The sequence below is a fragment of the Phyllostomus discolor genome, chromosome 6, assembly GCF_004126475.2.
Source record: "Phyllostomus discolor isolate MPI-MPIP mPhyDis1 chromosome 6, mPhyDis1.pri.v3, whole genome shotgun sequence".
Taxonomy (NCBI): Eukaryota; Metazoa; Chordata; class Mammalia; order Chiroptera; family Phyllostomidae; genus Phyllostomus; species Phyllostomus discolor.
The window spans coordinates 124,446,613-124,460,638 of record NC_040908.2 but is presented as its reverse complement, the minus strand read 5'-3'; the positions used below and the strand labels follow the sequence as shown (position 1 = coordinate 124,460,638).

The 14,026-nt window shown below is 36.3% G+C and overlaps 1 pseudogene; it reads right to left on the bottom strand.

The window, feature by feature from the left end:
- Positions 1–10,093: 10,093 nt before the first annotated feature.
- On the bottom strand, positions 10,094–11,108 carry LOC114498922 (annotated as a pseudogene).
- Positions 11,109–14,026: the final 2,918 nt, after the last annotated feature.

The window sequence follows — 14,026 nt, the reverse complement described above, 5'->3', positions numbered from 1 at the left end:
CAACCTTATTACCCTTACTTTGTTTTAAGAAATAACTTGATGAAAGAATTATAATGTAAAATTTTTTTAGCTAATTGTAAAATAAATGTTTTTACCGTTTTTAGCTACCTACCTCTCCATCCCCCTGCCCCCACCCCATGTTTATGGAGTAATTCTAGTTCATTGAAATTGAATTTATATTAGCTTTGTTCACTCAATTTTAAAGACTTACTATTCACAGTGATATGATGAGTCAGAAGTACAATTGTGGGTTTTCCTAACAATTGTGTAGGGAAGTGTGTTGTTGCTCAGGTCAGCCTGACATTTTCAGTGAGTTGAAAATTCTCAAGAACAAAGAGAAAAGTCTGCTCTTCCAATGAGATGGAATGTGGACTATGTTCATTCAGGATTTGGTGGGATCCCAATGTCTACTGGTTTAAGTATTAACCTCATCTAAAATATAACCCAGGCATGTGCCCTGACTGAAAATCAAACCAGTGACCTCTCAGTTCACAAGGCAATGCTCAACCCACTGAGCCACACCAGCCAGGGCATTTTTTAAAAATATAGCATTATTTTTTTTTGCATGAGTGCTAAGCTAGAAAATAAAATGTAGTCATACTAAATAATATAAAAGAAGGCAAAAAAGGAGCAAAAGGCAACAAAGAATGTATATGAGAAATATTAAGCAAGTAAAAAACTAAAATATAACGTGTATAATCATATTATATGTTAACATATAACAAGTGTTGGCAAGAGTGTGGAAAAAAGGAACCATTTGGCACTGTCCATAGGAATGTAGGGTGGGGCAGCCACTATGGAAAACAGTATAGAGATTCCTCAAAAAATTAAACATAAAACTACCATACAACCCAGCAGTTTCACTTCTGGATATGTATCCCCCAAAAATGTAAACACTAATTGAAAAACATACATGTGCTAAAAAGCAAACTGAAACTAACCAAAGTGGGGGGAGGGATAATGGGGGAAAATAAAGGAAAGACCATCAAGGAACATGTACAAAAGACACATGGACAAAGTCAAAAGGGCTAGGTTCTGGGGTGGAAGCAGGGGTGGGTGGGGTGAAAATGGAGACAACTGTACTTGAACAACAGTCAAAAAATTTTTAAAAACATACATGTGCCCCTATGTTCCTTGCAGCATTATTTACATTAGCCAAGGTATGGAAAGGACTGGGTGTGCATTGATGGATGGATAAAGAAGATACATATATACGGTAGAATATTACTCAGCCATAAAAAATAATGAGACCTTGCCATACGTGACAACATGGATGAACATAGAGGGTGTTACACTGAGTGAAATAAATGAGAGAGAGATAAATATGGTATTACTTCACTTATGTATGGCCTGTAAACAAAACAAAACAAGTGAACAAACCAAAACCAAAACAGACTGATAGGCACTGAGAAAAAACTGATGATAGCTAGAAAGGAGAGGGGTGAGAGTGGGTTAAATAGGTGAACAAGGATTAAAAAACGTACTAAAAAAATTCTGGACTTGACATAGGAAAGATGGCAGTACTGACATAGACTTTACAAAAATTATTCTAATAAATCTAATTCTGCTGGACTATAATGTGTAAATTAGTTCTGGAATATCAGTTCTGTTTCACTGAACTTCCTTTTATTATGGTCATTGTCATCTAATAAAAATGTCATCTTCTTGTATCTTTATTGAAAATATCAAACATATTTTTCTTAAATTATCTTAATTATTGAAATATATCATTAATAAAGAAAGTAATTTTATGAGTCCATAGAAACATTGGGTTTTCTATTTATCAGCCTTTAAGTGAACATGAATGAGCTCAAGATTATGTGGAAAACCAGACTTATAAAGAAGATCCTTCACATTATTTTCATAATACCTCAGAGCTGATAGACCTTAACTTTTATATCAAACTGGAAGGTGAGTGACAATAGACAACGTACAATAGAGTTACTAACATTCACTGGGCCTGCACTCCAAGTGAATCCTCATTTTTAAGTGATAGTACATAAAATATTCCAGCTACTTAATGAAATATTCTGATCACAGGCTCAGTGGCAATCAGCCTAGATCATAATAAGGTACATCAAATGTGCTAAAAGAGTTCCTAGGTACACCAAATGTCCTAAAAGTGTTCCTCTCCACCAAACCAGCTTTGTAAGAGATGCTAAAGGAACTGCATAAAGAAGAAATATATAGAGAGAAGAACACAGGGACAAAGAGAAAAAATGGCAATGAATAAGTACCTATCAATAATAAACTTAAATGTAAATGGATTAAATGCTCCAATCAAAACAGGATAGTTGAATGAACAAGAAAACATGACCCACACATGTGGGTCTACAAAAGACATACCTCAGAACAAAAGATATACACAAGCTGAAAGTGGAGGAATGGAAAATGGTATTCCATGCAAATGGACATAAAAAAGAAGCTAGTGTAGCAATACTTATATCAGACAAAATAGATTTTAAAACGAAGGCCATAACAAGAGACAAAAAAAGATGACTGCATAATACTTAAGGGAATAGTCCAACAAGAAGATATAATCCTTGTAAACATATGTGCACCCAACACAAGAGCACCTAAATATATAAAGAAAATCTTGGGGGACTTTAAGAAAGAGAATGATAGCAACACAGTCACTGTAGGGGGTTTTACCACCCCACCGTCAACAATGGATAGATCTTCCAAACAAAAAATCAACAAAGATATTGAAGCATTAAACAACACACTAGATCAAATGGACTTAACTGACATTTAGAGAGCATTTCACTCCAAAGAAAGCAATCAGACAAAAAGAGTTAAAAACCATCCAAATTAGAAAGGAGAAAGTAAAACTGTCATTTTTTGCAGATGACATGATAGTGTACATAGAAAACCCCATAGGCTTCACCAAAAAATTACTGGACCTAGTAAGAAATTTGGCAAAGTACCCAGATAAAAAGTAGCCAGATGGAATTTTTGTTTCTGTTTTGTTTTGTTTTTATTTTGATTGTTGTTTAAGTAGAGTTTTCTGCCTTTTACCCTCATCCCAGCCCAACCCCCAACCCTCCCCACCTCCCTCCCATTTCCATCCCCCCTTGTTTTTGTCCATGTGTCTTTTATACTTGTTTCTGCAAACCCTTCCCCTTTTCCCCTGAGATTCCCTCCCTTCTGCTCTCTGGTCACTGTCAGCCTGTTCTCTATTTCAGTGTCTTTGGTTATATTTTGCTTGTTTGTTTGTTTTGTTGTTTAGGTTCCTGTTAAAGGTGAGATCATATGGTATTTGTCTTTCACTACCTGGCTTATTTCATTTAGCATAATGCTTTCTAGTTCTCGATGGCATTTTTGCATACCAACAATGAAATATCAGAAAGAGAAAGCAAGAAAAAATTTCACTTATTATAGCAGCAAAAAATAAGAAAGTACCTATGATAAAATCATAAACAACCTGTTTACAAGATTTTTAAAATGTTTACAAAATTATAAACAACCGGTACTTGAAAAACTATAGAACACTGAGAAAAGGAATTGAGGAAGATACAAATAAATGGAAACATATGCCATATTCATGGATTGAAAGAATTAACATCATTAAAATATCCATACTACCAAAAGCTATCTATAAATTCAATGTAATCCCTATTAAAACTTTAATGACATATTTCACAGGTAAATAACAAATATTTCAAAAATTATATGGAGCCAGAAAGATTCCAAATAGCTTCAGCAATTTTGAGAAAGAAGAACAAAGTAGAAGGGATCACAGAACCTGATATCAATCTATATTACAAGGTGACTAATCAAAACAGCCTGGTACTGACATAACAGACATAGATCAACAGAAAGGAAGAGACAGCCCAGAAATAAACCCATGTCTCCATGGTCAATTAGTATTTGACAAAGGGGGCAGGAGCATAAAATGGAATAAAAATAGTCTCTTCAATAAATAGTGTTGGGAGAACTGGACTGGTACATGCAAGAAAACAAATGAAACTGGATCACCAACTTATACCATACACCAGAATAAATTCAAAATAAATTCTTTATTCAGAATAAGATTGCAATATCATAGAAGTCCTTGCAGGAAGCATAGACAGTAAAATTTCATATATCCCCTGTAGCAATATTTTTGCCAATATATCTCCTAAGGCAAGAGAAATAAAGGAAAAAAATAAACAAATGGGACTACATTAAAATAAAATGCTTCTGCATAGCTAAAGAAACCATCATAAAAATAAAGAGAACTGACTGTATGGGAAAACATATTTGCCAGTGATGCATCAGAAAAGAGTTTAATCTCCAAAATATATAAAGCACTCATACAACTCAATACCAAGAAGACAAACAGTCCGATTAAAAAAATGGGAGGGAGGTGGGAGGGATGGGTGGGTGGGCTGGGATGGGAGTAAAGGACAGAAAACTGTACTTGAACAACAATTAAAATAAAATTTAAAAAGATAGACAAAGGACCTGAATAGACATTTCTCTAATGAGGACATACAGGTGGTCCATAAACGTATGAAAAAATGCTCAACATCACTAGCCATCACAGACGCAAATTAAAACCTCAATGAGATATTACCTCATATGTGTCAGAATGGCTATCATTAATAAATCAAAAAACAACAAGTGCTGGCCAGGATGTGAAGAAAGGGGAACCCTAGTGCACTGTTCATAGGAATACAGACTGGTACAGGCACTGCAGAAAACAATATGGAGATACCTCAAAAAATTAAAAATGGAACTGCCTTTTAACCCAGCAATTCCACTGCTGGGAATATACCCTAAGAATCCTGAAACACCAGTTCAAAAAAACTTATGCACCCCTATGTTCATAGCAATACAATTTATAATAGCCAAGTGTTGGAAACAGCCTAAATGCCCACCCACAGATAAATGGATTAAAAAACTGTGGTACATATACACAATGGAATACTGTGCACAAAGAAAGAAGGGATTCCTACCCTTTGTGACAACATGAATGGAACTGGAGACTGTTATGCTAAGTGAAATAAGCCAGTAACTGAAAGGCAAATGCCACATGAGCTCACTTTTAAGAGAAACCTGATGAACTAAATAAACTAATGAGCAAAATAGAACCAGAGACATGGAAACAGGGAATAGACCAACACCTTACAGAGGAAAGGGGGAAGGGGGAATGCTGGAAAGAAGGAGAAGAGATTAGTCAAAGAACATGTATGAATGACCCATGGACATGGACAATGGTGTGGAGATTGTGGGAGTTGGGGAGAATGACCTGGATGGAGGAGGGCAAAGGGCAGAAATTGGGACAACTGTAATAGAATAAACTAGAATAAAAAAGGTGGTGCAGATTAAAAAAAATTATTAGGATAAAGTTGTTCTTCAGATGCTTTCATTTTTTATTTTGGTAAATGTTTTATATTTGAGAAATAAAAACTCTACCTTAGAATTGTTGGATGGTGTTTTCTGTGTAAGCCAGTTAGGTTAGGTCACTTATTGTGTTCAGATTTTCTATAGCCATTTTGGTTTTCCTAACTCTTTTTTCTTCCATTACTAACAGGATGTTTTAAAATATCCAACTGTTGATTTATTGATTTCCCCTTCTAGTCCTATCGGTTTCTCCTGTTTGTATCTATAATGATATTAAGCACATACAGGTATAGGTATTTTGTATTTTACTATTGAATGGCTGCTGTAATTATTAAATGTTGCATTTTATTACTCCTAATATTTACTGTGTTTTTAGTGCTTCAATTAATTCATTAATGAGTTAATTAGTTTGGGAGTCATTAACATACAGTGGTATTTATGGCCATTAATACTGAAATGCATAGAGGATGAGTGAAAAAAATGAAAGAGAACTGAACCCAGGGATATGAAAGAAAAGCAGAGGAAAAATAAAATCAAATGGAATTACAGAAGGTGTTCAGTGAATATAAAGAACAACTTGGAATTTGTGATGTGTTCTAGAAATTAAGGGAAAGGAGTCTTTCTAGAAAAAAGAGTTAATTATATTAGATATTGAGGGACTTCTGTCCAAGATGGAGACATAGATAGACACACTGTGCCTCCTTGCACAACCAAGAGAGGGGCAACAACAATTTAGAAAAAGAATAACAACCAGAACTGACAGAAAATTGAACTATATGGAAGTGGGACAACCAAGGAGTTAAAATAGACACGTTCATCCAGACTGGTAAGAGGGGCGGAGTCGGGCAGCTGTGAACGGAGCATGGTGCAGAGAGCAGAAAGCATTGGGACCTGGTGCATAAGGCATCTGGGGCACACAAGACCACAGTAGGCAAACTCTGGGTGTGCAAGCAGCAGCTGGCAGACCCCAGCTGAGGGGTGGCAACTGGCAGACTCAGCAAGGTGGCAATTGTGAAGCAAGGCACTGCATGCAACCCAGGCTCCCAGCACTGGGAAATAGAGACTTGGGGCACTGATTGAAAACACCTGTGGGTTTGAGGCACAGGGAGAGACTCCCAGCCTCACAGGAGAGGTCGTTGGGAAGTCCCACAGGATACACAAGCCCACCCACACGGTAATTGGCACCAGAGGGGTCCAGTTGGCTCAGGGGAAGCAGCGGAAGGGACTGAGATCCAATGGAGAGCGGAGCAAGAGCCATTGCTCCCTCTCAACCCCGCCCCCAGATACAGTGTCACAACCCAGAGACTGGGGTGCCCCATCCTGGTGAACACCTAAGGCTCTGCCCCTCATACATAACAGGCACAACCAGACCAAAGGAAAAAAAAAAGATGGTTCAAACAGAACAAATGAAAGCCTCACATCCAATACTTTTAAGCGACCGAGAGATAGCCAACTTATCAGGTGCACAGTTCAAAGCACTGGTAATCAGGATCCTCAAAGAATTGGTTGATTTTGGTCACAAATTAGATGGAAAAATTAAGGCTACAATAAGTGAAATGAAGAAAATGCACAGGCAACCAATAGTGATAGAATGAAAGCTGAGTCTCACAAAACATACAATCAGAAAAGAATAAAGAAATAAGAATTCAAAAAAAATGAGGAGAGGCTTAGGAAACTCCAGGACATCTTTAAACGTTCCAACATCCTAATTATAGAAGTACCAGAAGGAGAAGAGGAAGAGCAACAAGTGGAAAACTTATTTGAACAAATAATAAAGGAGAACTTCCCCATTCGGTCAGAGGAAATGGACTTCCAGGAAGTCCAGGAAGCTCAGAGAGTCCCAAAGAAGTTGGACCCAAGGAGGAACACACCAAGGCATATCATAATTACATTAGCCAAGATTAAAATGGAGGAGAGAATCCTAGAAGCAGCAAGAGATAAGGAGACAGTTACCTACAAAGGAGTTCTCATCAGACTGTCAGCTGATTTCTCAAAAGAAACCTTACAGGCAAGAAGGGGCTGGAAAGAAATTTTCCAAGTCATGAAAGGCAAAGACCTACATCCGAGATTGCTCTGTCCAGCAAAGCTTTCATTTAAAATGGAAGGGCAGATAAAGTACTTTCTCAGATAAGGTCAAGTTAAAGGACTTCATAATCACCAAGCCCTTATTTTATGAAGTGTTAAAGGGACTCATCTAAGAAAAAGAAGATAAAGCATGTATAGTAAAATGACAGAAAACTCACAATTATTAACAACCACACCTAAAACAAAAAGAAAACAAACTAAGCAAACAACTAGAACAGGAACAGAACCACAGAAGTGGAGATCACATGGAGGGTTAGCAACAGGAGAGTGGGAGGAAGAAAGAGGGGGAAAATGTACAGAGAATAAGTAGCATAGAGGGTAGGTAGAAAATAGACAGGGGAGGGCAAGAATAGTATGGAAAATGTAGAAGCTAAGGAACTTATGACAAATGGACATGAACTAAAGGAGGGGAATGTGGGTGGGAGAGGGTGTGCAGGGTGGAGGGGAGTGAAAAGGGGAAATGGGACAACTGTAATAGCATAATCAATAAAATATATTAAAAAATTATATTCAATATTGTTGAGAAGTAGGACAAAATGGGCATGGAGAAGGACCTGATAGATTTAGTGACATAAAATTTATTTATGAAATTGACAAGAGCTATTTCAGTGATATGAAGAGATAAAAGATATTCTCAAGAAAGCCAGAAGGGGTAAGAATTATTTGGGATGAGTAAGTGAAGAAAATGAATACTGGCAATCTTTTAAAAAATGTTGCTATCAAGATGAATGAGAGGAATCAAATATACAAGATTGGTTTTCTGATAAAATTTATTGGTTTTGTGCCTTTATAAAATAAAAAAAATACCAAAAGAAGTATAAAATAGAAGTTAATGAGCATAAATTAACAGCATTGCAGAATACTAGTGTGAATTCTTGGAAGCTGGACAAAAAGAACCAACTCTGCAATGTTTTTTATGATATCTGTGACAATGCTACAAAACCATTATTTTTGTGGTATCTTACCTTCATGTTAATTTAGAAAGACCTTGAATATTATAAAAAAATGTTTCAGTAATTATCTTATTTTCTTTCTAATCTCAGAAGAAGAGCAGTAACTATTGCTCTTCTTAACTTTGTACTTATAGAAATATTTATTATAATATTGTATAACTTTCCTCAATAGCCCTACTTCTTCCTCCTAACTGTGCATATTTTGAAAGTCACCTTGAAGAAAACAGACAGCCCACTAGTTTGGAAGAAAGCAATTACTTGAATGGCTCATGCCAGGCAAGATCTGATCAAACACTATGTAACTAGGCTTTAAATTTATTTTTATTTTTTTTATTGTTGTTCAAATTCAGTTGTCTCCATTTCCCCCACCACTCCCCCCTCCTCACCTGTTAATCAAATTATAGAGGTTTGAAGTGTATGATACTATAATACATAGTCTGTGTATATTTCTTATAAGACATCCACAGACTTGATCTCATCACACTAATGATTTCATAATACACATTTTACTTTAATTTCTTAATACTTAAGAAATTATTGATAAGATGTGTGTGGGGGGTTCCACCCACAGAGTCCCCCTGGATGAGAATAAGTCTACCAAGACGTGATCTGCTTAGGGAAGAGAGGTGGCCAATCTCTCAGAGGAGAAGGGCCATGAGCCTGTTCCTCAGTGGGCTTTCACTGGGTTCAGTTTGCACAGGAAGATAGGTAACGCTCATCAATCATCATTAGGCAGTAATGACCAAACAATAGATAACATTCAAAGAACTATGAGGGCGTATTCTGAGTCAGGGTCAGTTAGATAAAGGGCCATAAAACTTTGGGAAACAAACTCATTTCATGCTTGGACCCTTATCAGAAAATTGAGGGCATTCTTAGCAAAGCAGTTTCACAGGATTTTATGCATTTTTTCTTCAGCCTGATTGCCCAGGGGAATGCGCCATTCTTGCCCAGGGCGGCACCACCCTCCAGCATTGTTTCAGGTGTAAGTCAGGCAGGGGAAGTAAGGCAGCCAAGGGATTAGGAGACTTCTTGCAGACAGAATGAGGACTCAGGCTATGTCAAAGCCAAGGGGTGAGGGTCCATCACCCCCTTTTCCTATACCACCCCCAAATCCTCCCCTGAGGGCCTCTTCGAGACTGCGCCTGTCTTAGGTCATGCCTCCCTTGAGGAATCTTACCCATCATTGGCTAACCAGTCATCTGCCCAGGGCCAAGCAGAGTGAAGTAAAAGGGGATAGAGGTGGTGTCCCTGATAGGAAGATGAGCTTTGTCTCCTTAGTGGCTTATGGTCCCAAGGTCTTTTACTAAGCCTTAGCCATGGTGCGTTACAACTTCTGAAACCAGGCAGGGTGGTTCCCAACAAGAAAACAAGACTTTTGAGGGTAATATGAATATATAGAGCATTTTCCCCAGTCATATCACAGTTATCAAACTGGAAATTCCATTCACAAATAAAAGAACAATTTGGGTCATTGGCCTCAGATTATTAGTTTTACTAGGTTTAATATTCTGAATCATTGCTCCAGCTTTCCATTAGTATTTTTCTTTCTTGGAATCTGCTATTACTGAGACCTGAGTTATACAGAGAACCCAAAGGTAAAAAGCTCATGGGGAGGGTGATGTGCCAGAGAAATAATTTTGGAATTTTGCAAAAAAATAATGGGAATGGAGTACTGATCACACTCACTTGCCAAGGTGAGAAACTATTCTTGGAAAATCTTCTCCCTAAGCAGACAGGGAAAAACATTCTTTGCCTTTCTTTCCTATCCAACACAAATGTTCTTTTGATATATTATGGGATTTGATGTCCTTAGATCATGCAAGGATCCTTATGTCACAGTCTCGTATTTGTCTGGTTTTCACCCCATAAACAATAGGATTCTTAGTGGGAGGTAGGAGCAGATAAATATTGGCCACAATGATGTGGCAAGAGGGAAGGATTGTATGGCCCCCCAAGCAGTGGGAAAAGAAGGAGAAAAAAGCTGAGCTGTAGGAGAAAACAACGACACAGATGTGGGCAGTGCAGGTGCTGAAGGCCTTCTGCCGAGCATCTGCTAAAGAGAGGCTGACCACTGCTCAGAGGATCATGGTGTAGGAGACTGTGATATACAGAATGTCAAAACCTCCAATCAGGAGTGCAACCATCAGACTGTAGATGGCAGTGACCTTGATATTTTCACAAGATAATTTTGCTACGGACATGTGGTCACAGTATATTATATTGCCTCTGCAGTAGGGAAGGTGCTTGATGAGAAAAGTGCAGGGAATAAGGAGCATCACCTCTCTGAGAAAGGTAGAGTCCAGCCTTTGCAACGCCAGGATTGGTGAGGATAGTTGAGTAGTGCAGAGAGTAGCAGATGGCCACATAGTGGTCCAAGGCCATAAGCATGAGCACTGCAGACTCCATCTCTGTGAAGGCATGGACAAGGAACATCTGGACTAGACATCCATCAAAGCTGATTTCCTTGAAATGGAACTAGAATATGCTAAGATCTTTCAGGATTGTACTATAGCATATGAAAAGATTAGTAAGAGAAAGCAGAGCCAAAAAGTAGTACATGGGCTTATGCAGGGAGTCCTCATAGCAGATGAGGTGGAGAAGTCCACAATTCTCTACCACAGCCACAACACACATGGAGCAAAATGGAAAGGGAATCCAGAGGTGCATGTCCTCCAGTCCTGGGATCCCATTAAGAATAAATGAGGCTAGAGCCACATCTGTTTGATTCAGCATTAGCATGATTAAGTCAGTATGATCATTAATCATCTTATAGAGTTTATGGATCCTCCTAGATAGAAGTAAGAGAAGAAAACATCTTGGTTATTGTCACTGTCTTAATTTCTTTTGCCTCCCCCCAAAATATCTGTATGTCAAAACAACCCACTTTTTCTACTTCTAGGGAATATGAGCATTAACATTTTTTAAACCAAGTAGATTTTTTTCTGTATCTATATATGCATTTATTTATCAATGTAGAAAAGAAATACTTTTTAATGATTAATAGTTGCCTAGTTTTTCATTCTTATTGTATTTATTGGTTAATAAAATCATATGGATTTCAGGTGTATAATTCTACAATACATCATCTGTATATTATATTGTGTGTTTACCACTCCAAGTGAAGTCTCCTTGCATAACCATTTACAACCCTTTCCCTTCTTCTACCACCCCCATCACCACTCCCCTGCGTCTGGCAATTACAATACTGTTGTCTGTGTCCATAAGTCTTTCTTTTGCCTTTCTTTGCTTAATCCCTCCATCCTTCTCACTCAGCCCCTAACCTCCTCCCTTCTGACAGCTGTCAGTCTGTTCTCTGTTTCCACAAGTTTGTCTCCACTTTGTTAGTCTATTTTGCTTTTTAGATTCCACATATAAGTGAAATTATATGGTATTTGTCTTTCTATGCCTGACTTGCCCACATCTTTCGCTGATAAATGGTAACTATAAAAGATGAAGTCTTTATTATTATTTTTCTGAATCTATTTTAAGATATATTCTGTAAATATTAAAACTATACATATATTCCAGTCAGAAAAATCAAGATGAAAAATCATGAAACTTTAAATAAATTGTACATTTTGAACAAAAAAGTAGTAATGTCTCTTGCATGTGAGCAATAAGAGGCTGGAGATGGAGCAAGATTATGACACACTTTATGAGTCTCTGAATAGCAAGATTCTGCTAAAAAATGGTTAAGCTGAAGGACATATTTTGGCTACCTGTTGTTCAATATCATATTAAAAATTTCAGGAATAAGAATGCTCTGACAATTTTTAAAATAAAGGTCAATGACTTTGATTTGGAAGAAACAAAGGAATTGTACTAAATATAAAATCAGAACATCCATGCATAAATCACTGTAAAATAAGCAAAACATTTCCATCATAAAACAGAGAAGGCAAAAGATGTCTAAATAAATTATTAAAATAGTAAGGTGACAACATGCAGATCATGTACATTGCTTTGAGCTGGTAAGGTAAATTACTTAAACTTCCCTATATAAGTCTCTCAATTTTGTAAAAGTACACATAAGCAACTCAAAGGGACACATGATTAAAAAACAAAGAGCTACATGCAGTGATGTACAATTGTCATAGAAAATACACATGAAATTTGGAGTTGATATATTAATTCCAGATGCTATAGAAATCAAAACAAGATAAAGTAGGGACAACTTTTTTTTTCTAAGAAATTCTAGGTAAAAGTCATCAGATGAGATTAAAATTTTTTGTTTTAACCATGATAAATGTACTTTATTTTTATAAGAATATTTTTAAACCAAATCATGGGGGAACAGAGACATTCTTTAATAATTTATTCAAATACAGTAGGTATTAATATGCAAACTTTTCAAAATAACACTTAGATTTTATGAAAACTCCAGTTTTCAATTTAATGCTAGTTTTGGTTTTAAGCTACCACTTCTGCTTACTAATCTGCACTTTAGAAAAACAGTCAAAATATGGTAGTTTCAATTATATGAATAATGTTTCCCCTAGGACCAATATTGCAATCCTGAGTTCATCAGTGTTGTAAATACACTTACAAATTTGTTAACAAATAGGTTTACAACATCATACACCTCAAACAACTGTTACATATGTCATTTACCAAAATATAAGTTCACATGTATACAGCACAATTAATTGCAATATTGGGAAGATAAACTTTGTTTTAAAACATTCTGGCACTTTTGTACTCACCATTATTCTCTTTTTGAAAAAAACAAAACCTTTAGTCTATAAACTCTTACCTATCTGCCTCAGTCTGTATCTCCTTGTATCTCTAAATATTTACCCACTTTTCCAGCTTTGTTTTTATTTATTTTTTTAAACAAATCTTGATGATTCTGGAAAATGCTCAATTCTGTCTTAATATTTCCCCTATAATATCTACTATAAAATAATATTCTGTATGCCCTCTTTTTCACAAACCACTTAGAAATGGATTTATTACAATAAATTTTAGCTCCTACACAGGTTCAATACATTTGCTAAATGGCCAGCTAGTGGTACAAGCTTAAACCAAAGTAACATAGTGTTAATAACAAATTTATTTTATTGTTTTAAAACAAATTTAAATTTTTTTCCATCTTAAGTTATTTTCTCTCTTTTCCTCCATATGTAAAGTGGAACTTCTCCTGCTGCTGACATCTACATTATTATATTTAAATACCTTAGTTTTTGGAGGACACATCAATATGAAGTATGTCTGCTTCAATATCCCATAAACTTGGCTGTCTAATCATCACAATCTCAGAGCAAATTTTGAATTGAATTTTCTTTGATAAGAAGACTGTTGACCTGAGTTTGAAGGAAAATGAGTGCTATATATCTCAAATATCCCAAGAGCACATTTTAAGGACTCAGAGACACACCAATGATATTGGAATCAAGCTAACCTCCAGGTTACTAAATCATGACTGATAAATATGTAAGGACATACATGTATGTATGTATCCCTGCATGAAAGGATGAATGCACGTGCACTTTTATATTGATATGTGAATGTTGTCTGTAGATAAAGACCTGGATATAAATTAGAACCAAGTTATTTTAATAGAATGCAGACAATTGTACTTGAACAACAATAAAATTCTTTAAACAATGAATCTTTGAAAAAAGAAGAAAATTAATGATTTCACTACTGCAGTTTTG